Source organism: Lissotriton helveticus, chromosome 4_1 (assembly GCF_964261635.1).
Source record: "Lissotriton helveticus chromosome 4_1, aLisHel1.1, whole genome shotgun sequence".
In the NCBI taxonomy this organism is placed as follows: domain Eukaryota; kingdom Metazoa; phylum Chordata; class Amphibia; order Caudata; family Salamandridae; genus Lissotriton; species Lissotriton helveticus.
This window is the reverse complement of record NC_136063.1, coordinates 54,848,867-54,869,773: the sequence shown is the minus strand read 5'-3', so window position 1 is coordinate 54,869,773 and position 20,907 is coordinate 54,848,867.

Here is a 20,907-nt window from a genome sequence, read left to right as displayed (position 1 = left end):
ACCGGAGAGCCAATCAGCTTCGCTTCGCAAAGCTCCGTAACGCGAAAAGTACGCGAAGTGGTGCGGTGTTACAGATATATATCTTTTTTTGAACGTTAATTTCTCAAAATCCACTGGAGCACATATATTGAGATCTAGCAAAGGCACATCGGGCTACCAGTCCCTACAATTTTGCCAAGTTTCGTGCAAATCCATTCAGCTGTTCGATTATTATTATTTTTATTTTTTTTTGCCCCGCGGGGCCCTTTTAAAACCTCCACATCAAACCTAGGGGGTCAGCGACAATGTACTATGCCCCCTTATGGTCATTTGCCCCTTCGCTTTGGCCTCCTCTTGTCTCTCGATCCTACCGAGAGACAAGATGGTGGCCGCTACAGACTGTTTGGAATGTTGACAGACGCCGGAGAACCAATCAGCTTCGCTTCACAAAGCTCCGTTGCGCGAAAAGTACGCGTCCTGGGCCGCTGCCCAGTCCGCTGTTACAGATATATATCTTTTTTTAAACGTTAATTTCTCAAAATCCACTGGAGCACATATATTGAGACCTACAAAAGGCACATCGGGCTACCAGTCCCTACAATTTTGCCAAGTTTCGTGCAAATCCATTCAGCCGTTCGGGCTAAAAGTGAGGCCAACCGCCCTATGGAAATTAACATGGGAAAAACACGTTTTGGGACCCCCCTTTTTTCTCGGCCCCCCCTTGACGAACCCCCCCAAAATTTTCAGGGGCTGCTCAGAAACAAAATGTGCCATTTTCCTGAAAATTTCAGCCAATTCCGTCCACAAACGCCAAAGTTATTAGACATAGAATTTTCAAAAAACCCATAGAGAAAAAATCCTAACTATATATACCTACTGGCGACCGCCAGTAGGTAATATATATATATATATATATATATATTCACTGAAAAAACCATAGGTTAGAGACCATATATAGTTAGCTGGACATTTTATTGACATAAAACCAATGAAATTCCATATATAGTTAGTTGCACTAACTATATATCGCGCACCCGCAATCCACTGCTGATGATGTCACATATTACATCATTCATGACATGGTCAGTGACATCACTGATGACATCACTGATGACATCTCAAATGACATCACTGATGACATCACTGATGACATCTCAAATGACATCATTGATGACATCATCTAGTGTCTGTGTGTTTTTGTAAAGTTTAAATATGTTTTACATATTGAAGAATGAGTGGATGTATGGAAGACTGAGTGTGTGTGTGGCTGGCTGGGAGGTGTGTGACTCTGTGCATATCAATGTGTACTTGTATCAGTGATTGTATAAGAGAGTAAGTATGTGTTAGTATATGTGTGAAAAGTATGGTGTTCTGTGTTTAACTGTATAGATGAGGAAATCGAAGTGTGATTGATTCTTCACAGGACTGACTAGGTGTATGAGTGCATATGATAGTGTTGTAATAATGAGTGACTGTATGTATGAGTGATTGTATGGGTGAATGAGTGAATGTGTGTGTAGACGTAGGAATCAGTGAGTGCGTATGTAGTAACTGGTATTGGTGTGTCATGATGTCATCAGTGATGTCATTTGAGATGTCATCAGTGATGTCACTGACCATGTCATGAATGATGTAATATGTGACATCATCAGCAGTGGATTGCGGGTGCGCGATATATAGTTAGTGCAACTAACTATATATGGAATTTCATTGGTTTTATGTCAATAAAATGTCCAGCTAACTATATATGGTCTCTAACCTATGGTTTTTTCAGTGAATTTTCAAGGTTTTGTAAATGCAAATTCCTAACTATATATGGTCTATAACCTATGGTTTTTTCAGTGAATTTCATTGTTTTTTTAAAAGCTAATATCTATAGCTGTAAAATATATTCTTTATTACGTGACGTATCACGTAGCCACGTGAGACGCCTCATGACGCGTCGCATAACCGTGACGTATCGGCTCTGCAGCGCAAACAAAACCCGTAACGTAAGCGTGCCGGAGCACGCTTACAGATATATATATTTTTTTTAACCTTAATTAGACAAAATCCACACGTGCACATATCTTGAGGCCTTGCAAAGGCACATCAAACAAACAGTCCCTACAATTTTGCCAAGTTTGCTGGAAATCTATTCCCTTAATTTTTTTTTTACTGTTTCTCTTGGTTTTCCCCTTGTTACGCTTACCGGGACGCTACCCGGTACGCGAACCGGACGCTCCAAAAACACAAGATGGCGGACTCCCGTTACGCTGCCGGTTAGCTGCCCGGTTCGCGTACCGGGAAGCGCCTCTACCGCGAAAAATCGCGGGGGACTTTAATATCCCCCTCATCAATCCTAGGGGGTCAGGAGGGGTTTACCTTGCCCCCTTTCCTTCATTTCCCCCTTCTTTTTTCACCACATCTTGTCTCTCGAACCTACCGAGAGACAAGATGGCGGCCGCTCCGGACTGTTTACAATGTTGACAGCTACGCTGCCGGTTAGCTGCCCGGTGAGCTGCCCGGTTCGCGTACCGGGACGCGCCTCTACGGCGTAAAATCGCAAAAAAAAAAAATATATATTTTTTGCCCCGCGGGGCACTTTAATATCCCCCTCATCAATCCTAGGGGGTCAGGAGTGGTCTACCTTGCCCCCTTTCCTTCATTTCCCCCTTCGTTTTTCACCACATCTTGTCTCTCGATCGTACCGAGAGACAAGATGGCGGCCGCTCCGGACTGTTTAGAATGTTGACAGACACCGGAGAGCCAATCAGCTTCGTTTCGCGAAGTTCCGTTACGCGTCAGGTACGCGAACCGGGGCGCTAACCGGAGCGCTATCACAGATATATATTTTTTTTTAAACGTTAATTTCTCAAAATCCACTGGAGCACATATATTGAGACATAGCAAAGGCACGTCGGGCAAACCATATCTACAATTTTGCCAAGTTTCATGGAAATCTATTAAGCCGTTCGAGCTAAAAGTGAGTCCAACCGCCCTATGGAAAAATGAATGGGAAAAACGTGGTTTGGGACCCCCCTTTTTTCTCGGCCCCCCCTTGACGAAACCCCCCCAAATTTTCAGGGGCTGCTCAGAAACAAAATGTGCCATTTTCATGAAAATTTCAGCCAATTCCGTCCACAAACGCCAAAGTTATTAGACATAGAATTTTCAGAAATCCCATAGAGAAAAAATCCTAACTATATATACCCACTGGCTATCGCCAGTAGGTAATATACATATATAAACATATATAATCTGCATATCTATATAAATATAAATGCATGCATACATATACATGTATGCATACATATGCATGTTATTTACATGAAAGTTTTAAAAACACTAATAAAAGCAAAGCTAAAAAGCCACCTCATTACAAACAGAATGGCTTTAACTTAAACGAGGGCGAGATCTATTGCATTTTCAATGCTTGTTTACTTTGGTTCTATCAAGAAGGCATTCAGATGTGTCACACATTTGCCATAAATTCTGAATGTTAGCACTCTAGTTGCTCATTAGATCACTGTAGTAAAGCTAGTGCTCACCAGGGAAGTCTGCTGCTAATCATGCTTTGCAGCCATTTTCCCGCATTTTTTATCCCGCAGACTTTCAGTCCGCATACCATTATCCCGCAAGGTCATTGACCTCGCATACCATTATCCCGCATTTTTTCAAAACGCATGTGCATTTATCGCGCATGCCTTTACAAAGAATTACGTTTTAAAGGCATGTATGGTAAATGCATTTGCGTTGTGAAAACCACGATGACGAGAGAGGTAAGTGGGTTTGTGTTAATTTTTTCGTGGGTTAGTGATTGTGCAGTGTAGTGTAGTGTTGTGTAGTGTAGTGTTGTGTTAGTGTAGTGTAGAGTTGTGGTGGTTGTTTAGTGTAGGGTCATGCTGGGGGTAGTGTTTTAGGGTTTAGGGTTGTGTTGTAGTGTTTGCGTAGTGTAGGGTCATGCTGGGGGTAGTGTTTTAGGGTTTAGGGTAGTGTTGTAGTGTTTGCGTAGTGTAGGGTCATGCTGGGGGTAGTGTTTTAGGGTTTAGGGTTGTGTTGTAGTGTTTGCGTAGTGTAGGGTCATGCTGGGGCTAGTGTTTTAGGGTTTAGGGTAGTGTTGTAGTGTTTGCGTAGTGTAGGGTCATGCTGGGCGTAGTGTTTTAGGGTTTAGGATAGTGTTGTAGTGTTTGCGTAGTGTAGGGTCATGCTGGGGGTAGTGTTTTAGGGTTTTGGGTAGTGTTGTAGTGTTTGCGTAGTGTAGGGTCATGCTGGGGTGTAGTATTTTAGGGTTTAGGGTAGTGTTGTAGTGTTTGCGTAGTGTAGGGTCATGCTGGGGGTAGTGTTTTAGGGTTTTGGGTAGTGTTGTAGTGTTTGCGTAGTGTAGGATCATGCTGGGGTGTAGTGTTTTAGGGTTTTGGGTAGTGTTGTAGTGTTTGCGTAGTGTAGGGTCATGCTGGGGTGTAGTGTTTTAGGGTTTTGGGTAGTGTTGTAGTGTTTGCGTAGTGTAGGGTCATGCTGGGGGTAGTGTTTTAGGGTTTTGGGTAGTGTTGTAGTGTTTGCGTAGTGTAGGGTCATGCTGGGGGTAGTGTTTTAGGGTTTTGGGTAGTGTTGTAGTGTTTGCGTAGTGTAGGGTCATGCTGGGGGGTAGTGTTTTAGGGTTTTGGGTAGTGTTGTAGTGTTTGCGTAGTGTAGGGTCATGCTGGGGGTAGTGTTTTAGGGTTTTGGGTAGTGTTGTAGTGTTTGCGTAGTGTAGGGTCATGCTGGGGGTAGTGTTTTAGGGTTTTGGGTAGTGTTGTAGTGTTTGCGTAGTGTAGGGTCATGCTGGGGGTAGTGTTTTAGGGTTTTGGGTAGTGTTGTAGTGTTTGCGTAGTGTAGGGTCATGCTGGGGGTAGTGTTTTAGGGTTTAGGGTAGTGTTGTAGTGTTTGCGTAGTGTAGGGTCATGCTGGGGGTAGTGTTTTAGGGTTTAGGGTAGTGTTGTAGTGTTTGCGTAGTGTAGGGTCATGCTGGGGGTAGTGTTTTAGAGTTTTGGGTAGTGTTGTAGTGTTTGCGTAGTGTAGGGTCATACTGGGGGTAGTGTTTTAGGGTTTAGGGTAGTGTTGTAGTGTTTGCGTAGTGTAGGGTCATGCTGGGGGTAGTGTTTTAGGGTTTTGGGTAGTGTTGTAGTGTTTGCGTAGTGTAGGATCATGCTGGGGTGTAGTGTTTTAGGGTTTTGGGTAGTGTTGTAGTGTTTGCGTAGTGTAGGGTCATGCTGGGGTGTAGTGTTTTAGGGTTTTGGGTAGTGTTGTAGTGTTTGCGTAGTGTAGGGTCATGCTGGGGGTAGTGTTTTAGGGTTTTGGGTAGTGTTGTAGTGTTTGCGTAGTGTAGGGTCATGCTGGGGGTAGTGTTTTAGGGTTTTGGGTAGTGTTGTAGTGTTTGCGTAGTGTAGGGTCATGCTGGGGGGTAGTGTTTTAGGGTTTTGGGTAGTGTTGTAGTGTTTGCGTAGTGTAGGGTCATGCTGGGGGTAGTGTTTTAGGGTTTTGGGTAGTGTTGTAGTGTTTGCGTAGTGTAGGGTCATGCTGGGGGTAGTGTTTTAGGGTTTTGGGTAGTGTTGTAGTGTTTGCGTAGTGTAGGGTCATGCTGGGGGTAGTGTTTTAGGGTTTTGGGTAGTGTTGTAGTGTTTGCGTAGTGTAGGGTCATGCTGGGGGTAGTGTTTTAGGGTTTAGGGTAGTGTTGTAGTGTTTGCGTAGTGTAGGGTCATGCTGGGGGTAGTGTTTTAGGGTTTAGGGTAGTGTTGTAGTGTTTGCGTAGTGTAGGGTCATGCTGGGGGTAGTGTTTTAGAGTTTTGGGTAGTGTTGTAGTGTTTGCGTAGTGTAGGGTCATGCTGGGGGTAGTGTTTTAGGGTTTAGGGTAGTGTTGTAGTGTTTGCGTAGTGTAGGGTCATGCTGGGGTGTAGTGTTTTAGGGTTTTGGGTAGTGTTGTAGTGTTTGCGTAGTGTAGGGTCATGCTGGGGGTAGTGTTTTAGGGTTTAGGGTAGTGTTGTAGTGTTTGCGTAGTGTAGGGTCATGCTGGGGGTAGTGTTTTAGGGTTTAGGGTTGTGTTGTAGTGTTTGCGTAGTGTAGGGTTATGCTGGGGGCAGTGTTTTAGGGTTTAGGGTTGTGTTGTAGTGTTTGCGTAGTGTAGGGTCATGCTGGGGGTAGTGTTTTAGGGTTTAGGGTAGTGTTGTAGTGTTTGCGTAGTGTAGGGTCATGCTGGGGTATAGTGTTTTAGGGTTTTGGGTAGTGTTGTAGTGTTTGCGTAGTGTAGGGTCATGCTGGGGGTAGTGTTTTAGGGTTTAGGGTAGTGTTGTAGTGTTTGTGTAGTGTAGGGTCATGCTGGGGGTAGTGTTTTAGGGTTTAGGGTAGTGTTGTACTGTTTGTGTAGTGTAGGGTCATGCTGGGGGTAGTGTTTTAGGGTTTAGGGTAGTTTAGTTGTTTAGTGTTTGCTAAAGGCATATTCGTTCTAAAAGTTTTCGTTATTTTAATTTGCGGCCTAATAGTACATGCGGAATTTTTTTTGCGGACTGATGGTATGCGGGATTTCGTCATATATTCGCTAATCATACTTTCTATGGCAAAATGAACCCCCTCATTTTGTTCCTTTTTAAATTAAATGTTTTAGGAGTTACCACTTTATTCCAATCAAGATGGCTTCAGGTGTGCCATACCTTTGTAATAAGTAGGACTGTTAGCACTCTAGTTGTTCTTTAGAACACTCTGGGACATTCTGTCATTGGGCTATAGTTGGGCTACATCTGGCTGATATTTGGGCTACATTTGTTTTTTTTTGTCTCTGGTGGCCATCTTTGGGCTACATTGGGCTACATTGGGCTACATTTGGGCTCCAACATATATATAGCCCAATGTAGCCCAATATATATTTTTCAAAGTTAATTTTCGTAAAAACCACTGGAGCCTATATCTTGAGACATAGCAAAGGCACATCGGGCTACCAGTCCCTACAATTTTGCCAAGTTTGGTGTAAATCCATTCAGCCGTTCAGGCTAAAAGTGAGGCCAACCGCCCTATGGAAAATTGCATGGGAAAAACACGTTTTGGGACCCCCCTTTTTTCTCGGCCCCCCCTTGACGAAACTCCCCCAAATTTTCAGGGGCTGCTCAGAAACAAAATGTTCCATTTTCCTGAAAATTTCAGCCAATTCTGTCCTCAAACGCCAAAGTTATTCGACATAGAATTTTCAAAAATCCCATAGGAAAAAAATCCTAACTATATATACCTACTGGCTATTGCCAGTAGGTAATATATATATACACACATATATGCATTTATATATGCATATATGTGCGTGTAGAGAGAGGCAGAGAGTGGTAGAGAGGCTAGAGAGGTAGAGGTGTAGAGGTAGAGAGGTAGAGGTAGAGAGGTAGAGGTAGAGAGGTAGAGGTAGAGAGGTAGAGAGGAGAGAGTAGTAGAGAGAGAGGTAGAGAGAGCTAGAGAGTAGAGAGTGAGTAATAGGGAGTATAGAGTATAGAGTGAGTAATAGAGAGTATAGAGTGAGTAGTAGGGAGTAATAGAGAGTAGTAGAGAGAGTAGCAGCGGGTGAGTAGTAGAGAGTAGTAGTGTGAGTAGTGGAGAGTGAGTAATAGAGAGTGAATAGTAGAGAGTAGTAGAGAGTGAGTAGTAGAGTGAGTAGTAGAGAGTGGTAGAGACTGAGTAGTAGAGAGTAGTGGAGACTGAGTAGTAGAGAGTAGTAGAGAGTAAGTAGTAGAGTAGTAGAAAGTGAGTAGTAGTAGAGAGTGTGTAGTAGAGAGTGAGTAGTAGAGAGTGAGTAGTAGAGAGTGAGTGGCAAAGAGAGAGTAGTAGAGAGAAGTAGAGATGGAGTAGTAGAGTGAGAAGTAGAGAGTAGTAGAGAGAGAGTAGTAGGTAGTGAGTAGTAGAGAGTGAAAGCAGAGGAAATGTGACAAGATAGCAAGATTTAAAGGTATCTTTATTGCTCACAAAGTAAATCTTGTTAACTTGTCACATTTGCTCAGTTGTCAGAGTTTGAGGTCAAGTTCATTTAAGTTAGGTCAAGGAGATTTTGTAGTGTACCTGACCTGCAGGTCTAGAGCATTTTTTATGATTTGTCCAGCCCTGCTAGAGCAGCTCTCCTGACCTGGGTCTCTGGCTCTAGGGCAGGTCTGCTGATCTGGAGCTCTGGTTCTAGAGCAGCTCTGCTGACCTGCTTCTCTGGCTCTAAAGCAGCTCTGCTGACCTGGTTTCTCTGGCTTTACAGCAGCTCTGCTGACCAGGTGCTATGGCTCTAAAGCAGCTATGCTGACCTGGTTCTCTGGCTCTAAAGCAGCACTGCTGACTTGTTTGTATGGCTCCAAAGCAGCTCTGTCCACTCCTACAATCATCCTGCCTGACAGAAGCATGTCCTTATCTGATCCCTATGCTGAAACATAAGTTCTTATAAACATATCCTGCTGTCAACTACTAGCTCTCTAGGAACCCAGTCACTGTCTATGCAGTTGCAGAATGACTAAAGGCATTGAGACAAGCAGTGGTACAGTCAAATGTGCACAATGTATGCGGTCGCTTAACTCCTTGCAGACTACTGAGTCAGTCCTGCAAAAGTCCAGGTAATAGTCATGCTTGTCTGGAATCACACTGTGAGTCTGTGTCCACTCCTATAATCATCCCAACAGAAGCATGCTCTTATCTAATCACTCTGCTGAAACTTAAGAGCTTATAAACTTATTGTGTTATCAACTTCTTGCACTCTAGGAACTCAGTCACTGTCTATGCACTTGCAGAATGACTCAGGCATTGAGACAAGCAGTGGGACAGTGAAATATGCACAATGCATGCGGTCCCTTAACCCCTTGCAGACTTCTGAGTCAGTCCTGCAAAAGTCCAGGTAATAGTCATGCTTATCTGGAATCACACTGTGAGTCTGTGTCCACTCCTACAATCATCCCAACAGAAAAATGTTCTTATCTAATCACTCTGCTGAAACATAAGCACTTATAAATGTATCTTGCTGTCAACTACTAACACTCTAGGACCCAGTCACTGTCCATGTACTTGCAGAATGACTCAGGCATTGAGACAAGCAGTGGTACAGTGAAATGTGAACAATGTATGCAGTCCCTTAACCCCTTGCAGACTACTGAGTCAGTCCTGCAAAAGTCCAGGCAATATTCATGCTTGTCTGGGATAACACTGTGAGTCTGCGTCCTCTCCTACAATCATTCTGACAGAATGTCAGATACTCCAAAAGGATACTCTTTGTAGCTGCACAGGAACAGAGATGCTGACTCCCGAATCCCCCTCGAGCAACAAACCAGAGCCTGTTTAATACAAGTCTCTGAATTGTTACCCAAAAGGGAAGGGGGAAATTGGATAAAATAATAAACAACAAGAGAAGAGACTTTCTTGGCTGGTTCCTCTCGTCAGTCCGACCTGCAGACCGCCTTTAACTAGGACCCTGGAAATAAGAAACACAATTAACTCTTACTCTAGTTCTACTCTTCCACTCCTACAATCATCCTGCCTGACAGAAGCATGTCCTTATCTGATCCCTATGCTGAAACATAAGTTCTTATAAACATATCCTGCTGTCAACTACTAGCACTCTAGGAACCCAGTCACTGTCTATGTAGTTGCAGAATGACTAAAGGCATTGAGACAAGCAGTGTTACAGTCAAATGTGCACAATGTATGCAGCCCCTTAACCCATTGCAGACAACTGAGTCAGTCCTGCAAAAGTCCATGTAATAGTCATGCTTGTCTGGAAGCACACTGTGAGTCTGTGTCCACTCCTAAAATCATCCTGATAGAAGCATGTTCTGATCTTATCACTCTTCTGAAACATAAGCGCGTATAAACGTATCCTGCTGTAAACTACTAGCACTCTAGCAACATAGTCACTGTCTATGCACTTTCAGAATGACTCAGGCATTGAGACAAGCAGTGGTATAGTCAAATGTGTCTGGAATCACACTGCGAGTCTGCGTCCACTCCTACAATCATTCTGACAGAAGCATGTCCTTATCTAATCTCTCTGCTGAAACATAAGTACTTACAAATGTATCTTCCTGTCAACTACTAGCACTCTAGGAACCCAGTCACTGTCTATGCAGTTGCAGAATGACTAAAGGCATTGAGACAAGCAGTGGTACAGTCAAATGTGCACAATGTATGCGGTCCCTTAACTCCTTGCAGACTACTGAGTCAGTCCTGCAAAAGTCCAGGTAATAGTCATGCTTGTCTGGAATCACACTGTGAGTCTGTGTCCACTCCTATACTCATCCCAACAGAAGCATGCTCTTATCTAATCACTCTGCTGAAACTTAAGAGCTTATAAACTTATTGTGTTATCAACTTCTTGCACTCTAGGAACTCAGTCACTGTCTATGCACTTGCAGAATGACTCAGGTATTGAGACAAGCAGTGGGACAGTGAAATGGGCACAATGTATGCGGTCCCTTAACCCCTTGCAGACTTCTGAGTCAGTCCTGCAAAAGTCCAGGTAATAGTCATGCTTGTCTGGAATCACACTGTGAGTCTGTGTCCACTCCTACAATCATCCCAACAGAAAAATGTTCTAAGCTACTCACTCTGCTGAAACATAAGCGCTTATAAATGAATCTTGCTGTCAACTACTAGCACTCTAGGACCCAGTCACTGTCTATGCACTTGCAGAATGACTCAGGCATTGAGACAAGCAGTGGTACAGTGAAATGTGCACAATGTATGCAGTCCCTTAACCCCTTGCAGACTACTGAGTCAGTCCTGCAAAAGTCCAGGTAATATTCATGCTTGTCTGGGATAACACTGTGAGTCTGCGTCCTCTCCTACAATCATTCTGACAGAATGTCAGATACTCCAAAAGGATACTCTTTGTAGCTGCACAGGAACAGAGATGCTGACTCCCGAATCCCCCTCGAGCAACAAACCAGAGCCCGTTTAATACAAGTCTCTGAATTGTTACCCAAAAGGGAAGGGGGAAATTGGATAAAATAATAAACAACAAGAGAAGAGACTTTCTTGGCTGGTTCCTCTCGTCAGTCCGACCTGCAGACCGCCTTTAACTAGGACCCTGGAAATAAGAAACACAATTAACTCTCACTCTAGTTCTACTCTTCCCACCCCTGAAACTTCCCTCCTGAACTCTCACCTACCATTTATTTCCAAGAGTCTTGCCCTCTCTTCTAAGCTTCTTTTCTAGGCAGGGGTTGGCAGAACTCGCATTTATTTACCTGCAATACAGAAATGTGTTGCTGCTCTTATTAATGTGCGATTAATCTTAACTAATGACTCCTAACCTTTCTCTTTTCTTTTTACTCACTTCTGTTCTGTCCTCCTTCTCCTTATCCTAATGTGTTTCTTGTCTTTTCAACCGTCTAGTTTTATCTGTAGGATTTAATTGAACTGTTATTATTACTCTGTACTCTCTCTTGCTAGGACTTATCTATTATGTCTTTTGTATTCCTACTTACTGCATTTTATACTGTTTTCTTCTCTGAATTTATGATTCTCATCTCATTTGCTTCTTAACTAATTCTCTTGTCTTTTCTTTTCTTTTTAGATAAGCTGTACTGACTCCTCTCCTGCAATGGCTATGCGATTCTGATTTATTTGCCACCCAGTTCAAGGTAAGTATTACATTGACATTCTTAACTTGCTAATTCGCTAAATGTCATTAACAAACTGAATTCTTTTCCACTTATCGTCTCTTTTAATCCGCAGGCGTTGATTGATGATATTCAGCTGTCGCGCCAACCTTGCTGACTCCTTCTGTCTATGTGTCGTTGCGTCGTCTCCTACGACGTGTAACTCTGGCTCAGGATTTATTCTCTATAATTCCCGGAACGGAAATACTCGGGACACGCTATTTCCTTTGGGCACTCGCGTAAGATTTAATGACTGAGAAACGAGCCGCGTTTAATTACTCGCGGTCGTCTTTAAACTCAACTGACATTAACTCGACTTCGGTCACATCCAGGGGCAAGCGACGTGAACGCTGATCATTAAACTAAGGGTTTTCTGAAGTATTCACACAGAAGACAGGAAATTCGTTCCTCCTCAGTAACACTCTCAGGTGAAGTGCGCAGAATTTTACCAGCGCGCGCTTCACCAGAACTCGGCTGATGATGTTAGCCAAAAACACTAGACCACGAACCTCGACTCCAGCCTTGCGGCCATGTTGGAGTTCCGTGCTCGCACTCTTCCTGACCATGAGCTCTCTTTTAGATTCTGCATTGGATAGTGATACCTCTTATGCGAGATTAAAGCCACTTGTGGGTTTAGGCTCCTGACAGTACCCCCCAACAAGGTAGATCCTCTCCGTCTTGGCTTTGAAGGGAATCGTTGATGAAAAGCCTTGATTAATCTTGGAGCATGAACGTCCTCCTCTCGCTCCCAACTAAGCATGGGCGTAAAATCCGCTCCGCTCGCGGATTTTTCGGATTTTCGGCAAATTCGCAATCCGCGAACGCTCGCGAATTTGTCGAAAATCTTTGCTTGGTTGCGGCGCGCGGCGTGGTGCACGGCGTTCACTTTCCGTCATTTAGCGTTTGCCGAGTTGTTTTTCTCGATCATATTTTGAGAGTGCTGCGCCATTTTGGATCTTGCTGCGTGTTCCCGCGGGAGTTTGGCTCCCGCGAATACGTAATCGCGGCTTGCCACCTTGCACAGCACATCTCGCGAGAGTTCGCAATTGCGAACACGTAGTTGCGGCGGAAAGGAACAATCTCGCACTTGCGAAGTAGAGATTTTGCAATTTCGCACAAGAAAATCACCAGCAAACAGGATAAACCTTCAGAAAATGATGATTTTTATCAGAATCACTCCTCAGGTTGACATTTGCATGGCCTTTCTTTTTGCAAGGAGTCCATTTTGGGGGGGGGGGGGGAAGGAAGTGCCCCACAGTCTCCAACTTCCTGTTCCTGTCCAGCAGGCTCCTCCCAGTGCTTTGTCCATCTCCTGGTCACTTTCATTTGGATCTGGAGCTGGAAGGATTACTTTTTGTGGGTGCTGCTGGATATTTGGATTTGAGGCCTTTTTGACTGTCTTTGGATCACTTTTGGATTAGAAATCAACTTTCACAAGTAAGTTTGTTTGGGGCATTACAGTTGCTGCAAGTACAATTTTGGAACTTTTTCAGAAAATTAAATAAATTATATTGTGGGTAGCCACAGTATCCAGTAGGACCAGGGTTGGTTATGGGTGCATGATACAACTGTTTTGTTGAATTTAAACACCATTGAGGCCATGGATGGGCTGGGATTGTGCTGATTTTTGTCGTTTTTTTGGGCCTGCTGGTGGGGCCCTTTGCCCAGGGGTGGTGGTGGTGCATGGACTGAGTGTGCCTGTGGTGTGGTCTCACTCTCTTTGATGTAAACATCATGGATGGCATTGGATTGTGGTGATGTCTGGCTGTTTTTCTGTTTTTTGGGGGTGTACTGTTGATGTGGACTGGCCATGTGGGTGGTGGTGGTGGCCATCTTGAGTGCTGGCTGGTACAGGCAACATGTGCTTGGGGTGTAAGGGGGCCATTTTGAGGAGAGGCAGTGTCTGAGGCCTGCACTTATTTTGCCTACTTTTCATCCCTTATGCCCAGGGGTAGTGAGTGTTGCATGGGCCTAGTGTTTCTGAGGGGTGTCTTCTTGAATTTAAACTCTATTGAGGCCATGGATGGGCTGGGATTGTGCAGATTTTATTGTTTTTTGTCGTTTTTTTGGGCCTGCTGGTGTGGCCCTTTGCCCAGGGGTGGTGAGTGTTGCATGGGCCTAGTCTTTCTGTGGGGTGTCTTCTTGAATTTAAACATAATTGAGGCCATGGATGGGCTGGGATTGTGCTTATTTTATTGTTTTTTGTCGTTTTTGAGGGGCTGCTGGTGTGGCCTTTTGCTTGCCCAGGGGTGGTGGTGGTGCATGGACTGAGTGTGCCTGTGGTGTGGTCTCACTCTCTTTGATGTAAACATCATGGATGGCATTGGATTGTGGTGATTTCTGGCTGTTTTTCTGTTTTTTGGGGGTGTACTGTTGATGTGGACTGGCCATGTGGGTGGTGGTGGTGGCCATCTTGAGTGCTGGCTGGTACAGGCAACATGTGCTTGGGGTGTAAGGGGGCCATTTTGAGGAGAGGCAGTGTCTGAGGCCTGCACTTATTTTGCCTACTTTTCATCCATTATACCCAGGGGTAGTGAGTGTTGCATACTTGCATGTCCCTAGTCTTTCTGTGGGGTGTCTTCAATGTAAACATCATGGATGGCATGGGATTGTGCTCATTTTTCTGTGTTTTGTCGATTTTTTGGGGTGTATAACTGAACTGATGTTCCTCTGTCTTCCATTGCTTTTAGGTGCACAAGAAGACTCAAGAGAACCACCAGTGCCAGGAAGAAGTCCTGCAGCGGTGTGTGCAGCATAACGTCACGCGACGTCACGTCTGGACACAGAACCCTCTGCAACTCGTGCAACTGCTGCCTGCTGACCTGCTCTGAAGAAGATGGCCCCAAAAAAAGTAACCCGTAGCTCCTCTAGCAAGAAAGGTGCCAGTAAGGAGCAGAAGAAGCAAGTTACCAAGGACACTGGTGTGCCGCCCGCCCCTTTTTTTGGGAGTAAAAAAAAAAGTATGCCTGCAGCAGCAGCAGCGGGATCTGCTGGGGACCAAGCTGGCAGCAGCACCCCCGCTCCATTGGGCTCAGTGCCACCATCACCACCACGCCAACTTAAGTCCAAGCCCTTGAGTGCTGCAGAGGCAGCCAGTATAGTTCTTCAATCACCATCGACCAGTGATGTTGGCTCATCGCAAGAAAGCAGCAGCAATGTCCCTCAATCAACACAGGTTGTTGTAGCTCATCTGACGAGTGTTGAACAACCACAGCCGCAACAACAATCACATGTGCAAGTACAAGCCCAAGTACATGTGGAAGGAGAGGCAGCGCAAGGAGATGCGCAAGCAGAGGTGCATGGAGGGTCACAACAAGTGCCCACAATAGTTGTTCCTCCCGAAATAGGGGCACATCAGGAAATCGACAATCAAGGCGAGGTATCATTTGAGGAAGCCACTCCTCCTGATGATCCTTCATTGTCTTCCACACCCCTAGCAAGGAAGAGATCAAGGGTGGTGTCTACATCCTCTTCAAGCACACCTCCTTCTGATGATACGGATCAAACTTGGGAACCAGCACCACAGCCGTCTGAGAGTGAGGCACACCATGATCCAACAAAGGTAGTTAAGCGTAAAAGGAAGCTCGTCCAAAGTCTCAGAGTTATGGAGTGTGATGAGTCTCAACAAGAAGTGGCGGATACTGCTGCTGATGAAGACTCTGCCAACGACGACCCAGTCATCATAAAGGTCACTGCAGCCCCAGCGGGCATGCAGCAAACAGACATTTTGACCCTAGCCCGAAGAGCTGCTGAGCGTGATGATGATGATGATGTTGTCGATGAGGAGGCAGTGGAAACACCACAAGCATTGGAGTTAAGTAGTACACCAACTCGTCCCGCTTCCATATTTCTTTCTGGCAAGAAGAGACCTCCGTCAACCTCGACCTTAATTAGTGGCGGTGAAAGTGCAAAACGTACAAAAGTTGGGCAATCCACATCCTCCACTTCATCTGGCATTAGCTTCATGACCACCACCACCAGTATCGCCGCCTCCTCCATGTCCCACAGACACTTCAAGTCCCCAGTTTGGGACTTCTTTACTGTTTGTCCAAAAAATCCAAAGTTTGCCATTTGTACCATTTGTAAGCAAGCAGTTATTCGTGGTAAGCCAGGTACCAACTATGGTACCGGAGGCCAGAGAGGTCATCTTAGGAGACAGCACACTGTCAAATGGTTTGCGCACCTAGATGCGATCAAGAAAGGCCAAATTCAAGGAAACGTTGATGTTTCATCTGATGATGACGAGCAGGAAGAAGACGTGTTAAACACTTCCCTTACACCCAGTACCCCTGTCAGCAGCACACCCAATGTGAGGCACACTAAGAGTGTTGGAGCGAGTGAGACACCAACGCACAAAAGTTCACCAGCGAGCAAAATTGGGTCAACGAAGTCATTATCAGCCCGTAAATGCTTGGTCCAGGGCAACATTAGAACAATGCTTAATTCAGACGTGCCATATGAACGCAACCACCCACTGACGCGTCTGTATAACACTAAGCTGGCTAAAATGCTAGCTGTGGACCTTCTACCTTTTTCTTTTGTAGAAGCGGTAGGTTTTCTTGAATTAGTGGCAACGCTCTGCCCTAAATGGAAGGTTCCGAGCCGGTTCTATTTTGCCAGAGTTGCGGTTCCAGCACTACATGAAGATGTGCTGGAGGCGATTGGGGCAGCTTTGCAGAAGAGTGCTGTTCACACAATACATCTGACAACAGACATGTGGACCAGTGGCGCAGGCGCTGATTACATGTGCATCACTGCACACTGGGTTTCTTTTTCAGGTGTTATAGCAAAGCTAAACGCAGGTGTTGACCCGGACAAAGTTTTCAAAGCTGCTCGGAAACATGCAACACTAGCCATGTTTGGCTTGGAGAAAAGTCACACAGCAGAAAACCTTTTGGAAGAGTTTAAGAAAAAGGTGTTGAAAATGCTATCCCCCCTAAAACTCAAGATTGGTTATGTTTCCACGGATAATGGCGCCAATGTAGTTAAGGCCATGTTGAAGGGTGACCATGTTAGAGTGCCGTGTTTGGCGCACTGTATCAACCTGGTAGTTCAAAAATTCTTGATGGATAAACAGAGTACAGCGTTCGAGGTAATGGCCACCTGCCGCAAAATGTGCAACCATTTCAGCCATTCTTTTAAGGCCCGGAAGCATCTGCGGAGACTGCTATTTATACGTGGAATGCCAGTGAAAGCACTCATCCAGGAGGTGGCAACACGTTGGAACTCAACCTTCTACATGCTTGAGCGTCTGTATGAGCAGTATACGGTACTCGATCACTATTTCTTCACAGAGGGTACATCTCAGAAGGAGGACCTGCGGATGAGTGCGGCGCAATGGGACATAGTTAAAAGCCTGACAGACATGCTTCGTCCTTTTGAGTTCTTCACGCGTGCAGTCAGCCAGGAGGACTGTAATTTGGGAAAAGCTATCCCATTGTTGTGCATGCTGGAGCACCAACTGATGGCGGTGTCTTCTGAGTTTGAAAAAGATGAAAAAAAAAAGACCATTTTATTTTGTCTGAGAAATTATTAGAGCGCCTACGTGGTGATGAACGTCTTGAAAAGATCAAGTCAGATCAGCATTACATTTGTGCTACTATTCTGGATCCACGCTACAAAAAGGCGCTGGCAGGCGAAGCATTCTTTCCTTTTGCTGATGCAGATGTTCAAAAGTACAAACATTGGTTAGCCTGGTCAGCCAAGAGGTATGAAAAAGAACGGCAGGTTATTGAAGGAGAAGCCAGTACATCAGCATCAGCATCAGCAGGCCATCCCCAGTCACAAGAATCCACTTCTGCACCTGTGGCTGGGGCACAAGTGACCTCTCAGCCGTTAAAGACACCGGCAACTGGATCATCTGCACCACACACAACAAAAACAGTGGCTGTTGTAGAGGATTGGCTAAGTTTGCTTGGGTATGGTTCTCGAAAAAATGTCACAGCCACAGCAAAAAGTAAGCAAAGTGGAGGAACCGTTGATGACCTTGAGTCGATGGTGCAGGACTATCTGAATGACTCAACAGAGGTCTTTCTTAATGATGAGCCATTGCAGTATTGGCATGGCAAAAAACAATTGTGGCCACAGCTCTTCAACCTGGCTATAAACTATTTGTCTTGCCCACTCGCAAGTGTGTCTTCTGAACGTGTTTTCAGTGCTGCTGGTGGCATTGTAACTCCCAAACGGAGCCGCCTCTCGCCCAAAAATGTGGAGCGGCTGACAATGATCAAGATGAATCAGCACCTCATACCACCAGATTACAAAGTACGAGAAAGCACGCCGCATGAAGACGAGGAGGACGGCAACGTAGATGAGGGGATTTGTTCTCTGTTCGGTGGCACTGACCTCATCCAGCCTGAATTCGCAGAGTATGATGACGAAATCTTGTTCTTATTCCCTGACACCGAGCCCTGAAAATGAGACAATCAATCAAGAACTTTCTTTTTCGTCCTTTTCACTTTTATTCCTGTGTGCTTTGTGTCTCTCTTTCTTTGTTTTGCACAGTTAATTTAATTCAAACTTTAATCACCTAATCCCAAAAACAAGACCATCATCAGAACTGTCTTCACTTGTTTGCTTATTGATTTGAAGGTGCCGCAGTCTACATTCCTCAGGTTCACAAGTTCTGAAGAACATGCTCCTCTATCCTCCTCCTCCAGACTGCGATTTCCCTCCAAGCAGAGTGCTGGATTACGCCCAATGAAGAAAGACTCAGCACTTGTGGGGGTGTTGTACTTCTTTGCGGGTGAGTTGACGGATTTGGGCCGATTGCTGTGAAGCTCTAATAATGGACAAAAGTGTTTTGGACCAAATATGAGGTGGAAATTTCTTGCCGTTTTTGCTGACTTGCTTGCCTTTGAGGTGCTCTTTGGCGGGGTTATGGGTGTTTGTGGGTAATTTTTGGTGTCTGTCGAAGCACTGCTGCGAGCCTGCGACAGTCTAATCTTGATTGCATTTGCTTTTCAGGAAATCCGTGGTGGAAAACAGGAGTTATGATGATTGATGATGATGACCTAGCTGAACAGCGCCGCATTTGGACCGAAGGCCGAGAGATATTGTAAGTATGAGATTTAGCTTTTTCGCTGTTTGGGGGTGTAGTCGGGTGTTTTTTTGCGGGTGGGTTGGCGGGTCTTGCCTGGGGCATTCCTGGGAAGGTCTAATACCGGATAGAAGTGTTTTGGACAAAATCCATAAGGAACAGCCTTTTTTTTTGCTATTTCTTCTGACATCTTGCTCAATGTAGCGTTTTGGGGGGCTTCCTGCTGTTCGTGGGTGGGTTGCGGCCGGGGTCTCTGTCGAAGCACTGCTGCGACAGTCTAATCTTGATTGCATTTGCTTTTCAGGAAATCCGTGGTGGAAAACAGGAGTTATGATGATTGATGATGATGATGACCTAGCTGCACAGCGCCGCGTTTGGACCGAAGGCCGAGAGACATTGTAAGTATGAGATTTAGCTTTTTCGCTGTTTGGGGGTGTTGTCGGGTGTTTTTTTGCGGGTGGGTTGGCGGGTCTTGCCTGGGGCATTCCTGGGAAGGTCTAATACCGGATAGAAGTGTTTTGGACAAAATCCATAAGGAACAGCCTTTTTTTTGCTATTTCTTCTGATATCTTGCTCAATGTAGCGTTTTGGGGGGCTTCCTGCTGTTCGTGGGTGGGTTGCGGCCGGGGTCTCTGTCGAAGCACTGCTGCGACAGTCTAATCTTGATTGCATTTGCTTTTCAGGAAATCCGTGGTGGAAAACAGGAGTTATGATGATTGATGATGATGATGACCTAGCTGCACAGCGCCGCGTTTGGACCGAAGGCCGAGAGACATTGTAAGTATGAGATTTAGCTTTTTCGCTGTTTGGGGGTGTTGTCGGGTGTTTTTTTGCGGGTGGGTTGGCGGGTCTTGCCTGGGGCATTCCTGGGAAGGTCTAATACCGGATAGAAGTGTTTTAGACATAATCCATAAGGAACAGCCTTTTTTTTTGCTATTTCTTCTGACATCTTGCTCAATGTAGCGTTTTGGGGGGCTTCCTGCTGTTCGTGGGTGGGTTGCGGCTGGGGTCTCTGTCGAAGCACTGCTGCGACAGTCTAATCTTGATTGCATTTGCTTTTCAGGAAATCCGTGGTGGAAAACAGGAGTTATGATGATTGATGATGATGATGACCTAGCTGCACAGCGCCGCGTTTGGACCGAAGGCCGAGAGACATTGTAAGTATGAGATTTAGCTTTTTCGCTGTTTGGGGGTGTTGTCGGGTGTTTTTTTGCGGGTGGGTTGGCGGGTCTTGCCTGGGGCATTCCTGGGAGGGTCTAATACCGGCTAGAAGTTTGTTGGACAAAATCCATAAGAAACACCAGTTTTGGCACTTTTTGTAAGTTAGGGTTCGTTAGGGTTAGCCCTAGCAGCAGGATTGCATGTGTTTCGGGGGGTTCTATTGCAACGCAGTTCTGTTGTTGTAGAGCACTGTTGGAGCCATGCTGGCTATGGATACTTTTGCTTGCTTGCAAGTGGTTTGAATACAATCCACGGTCTGTATTTGGGCCTACTGTTACTTTCAAAGCACGTTTTGTAACCATTTTTCTGCTAGGCATCGTTTTTGGAGATCTGATTGGGGTTCTTCTACATTTTTGCGACTGGCTTTAGTAAGGGTCTTGGTGGGAGCATTGCTGGGAAGGTCAAATTTTGTTCTAAAACACAGTTTACAGTACACCTACCTTGAGGGGAAAGATCCGCTATAATATTTTGGCCATACTTATTGATCCTTAAAAAGGTGACTCAGACAGAGCACGCAATTTCAAAAATATTGTACTGTCTATTAGGGAAATCAAAGTGTCACTTTTTGAACCACACAGCGTACATACCTTTTATTTATTTATCAGTGGTATTGTAATAGCACTTCCTGTTATCCGTTCAATAATTACAGGCCGGGTTTCAGTCAACATCCGCCAGGCAGGCAGTGGACAGGGTGTCTTCTGTCAGTGGTCACCAGCCACATTGATGGACGAAGCGTCAGCTGGAATGGAGGAGTGCCGCCAATAAGAGGAATTGTTTGCTGCATGCAACTTACTTACCAAATTCAACAGGACAACTCCAACAACATACGCAATACAGATACAGTATCCATTGTTGTCTTTTATTCTATGAGTGTGACTGCATGTGCTTACCTTTAGTTTGTAACCAAAGATTGTCTGTATCTTCAATTATTGTTTGTCCATGCTCTGCTTTTTTTTTCTTCTCTCAACAAAACCTACCCAAAAAGAAACCCCCCTTCCCATCCATTTTACAAACCCTAACCCTCTTCCCCCGGGCTGTGTTGTTTTGCTTGAT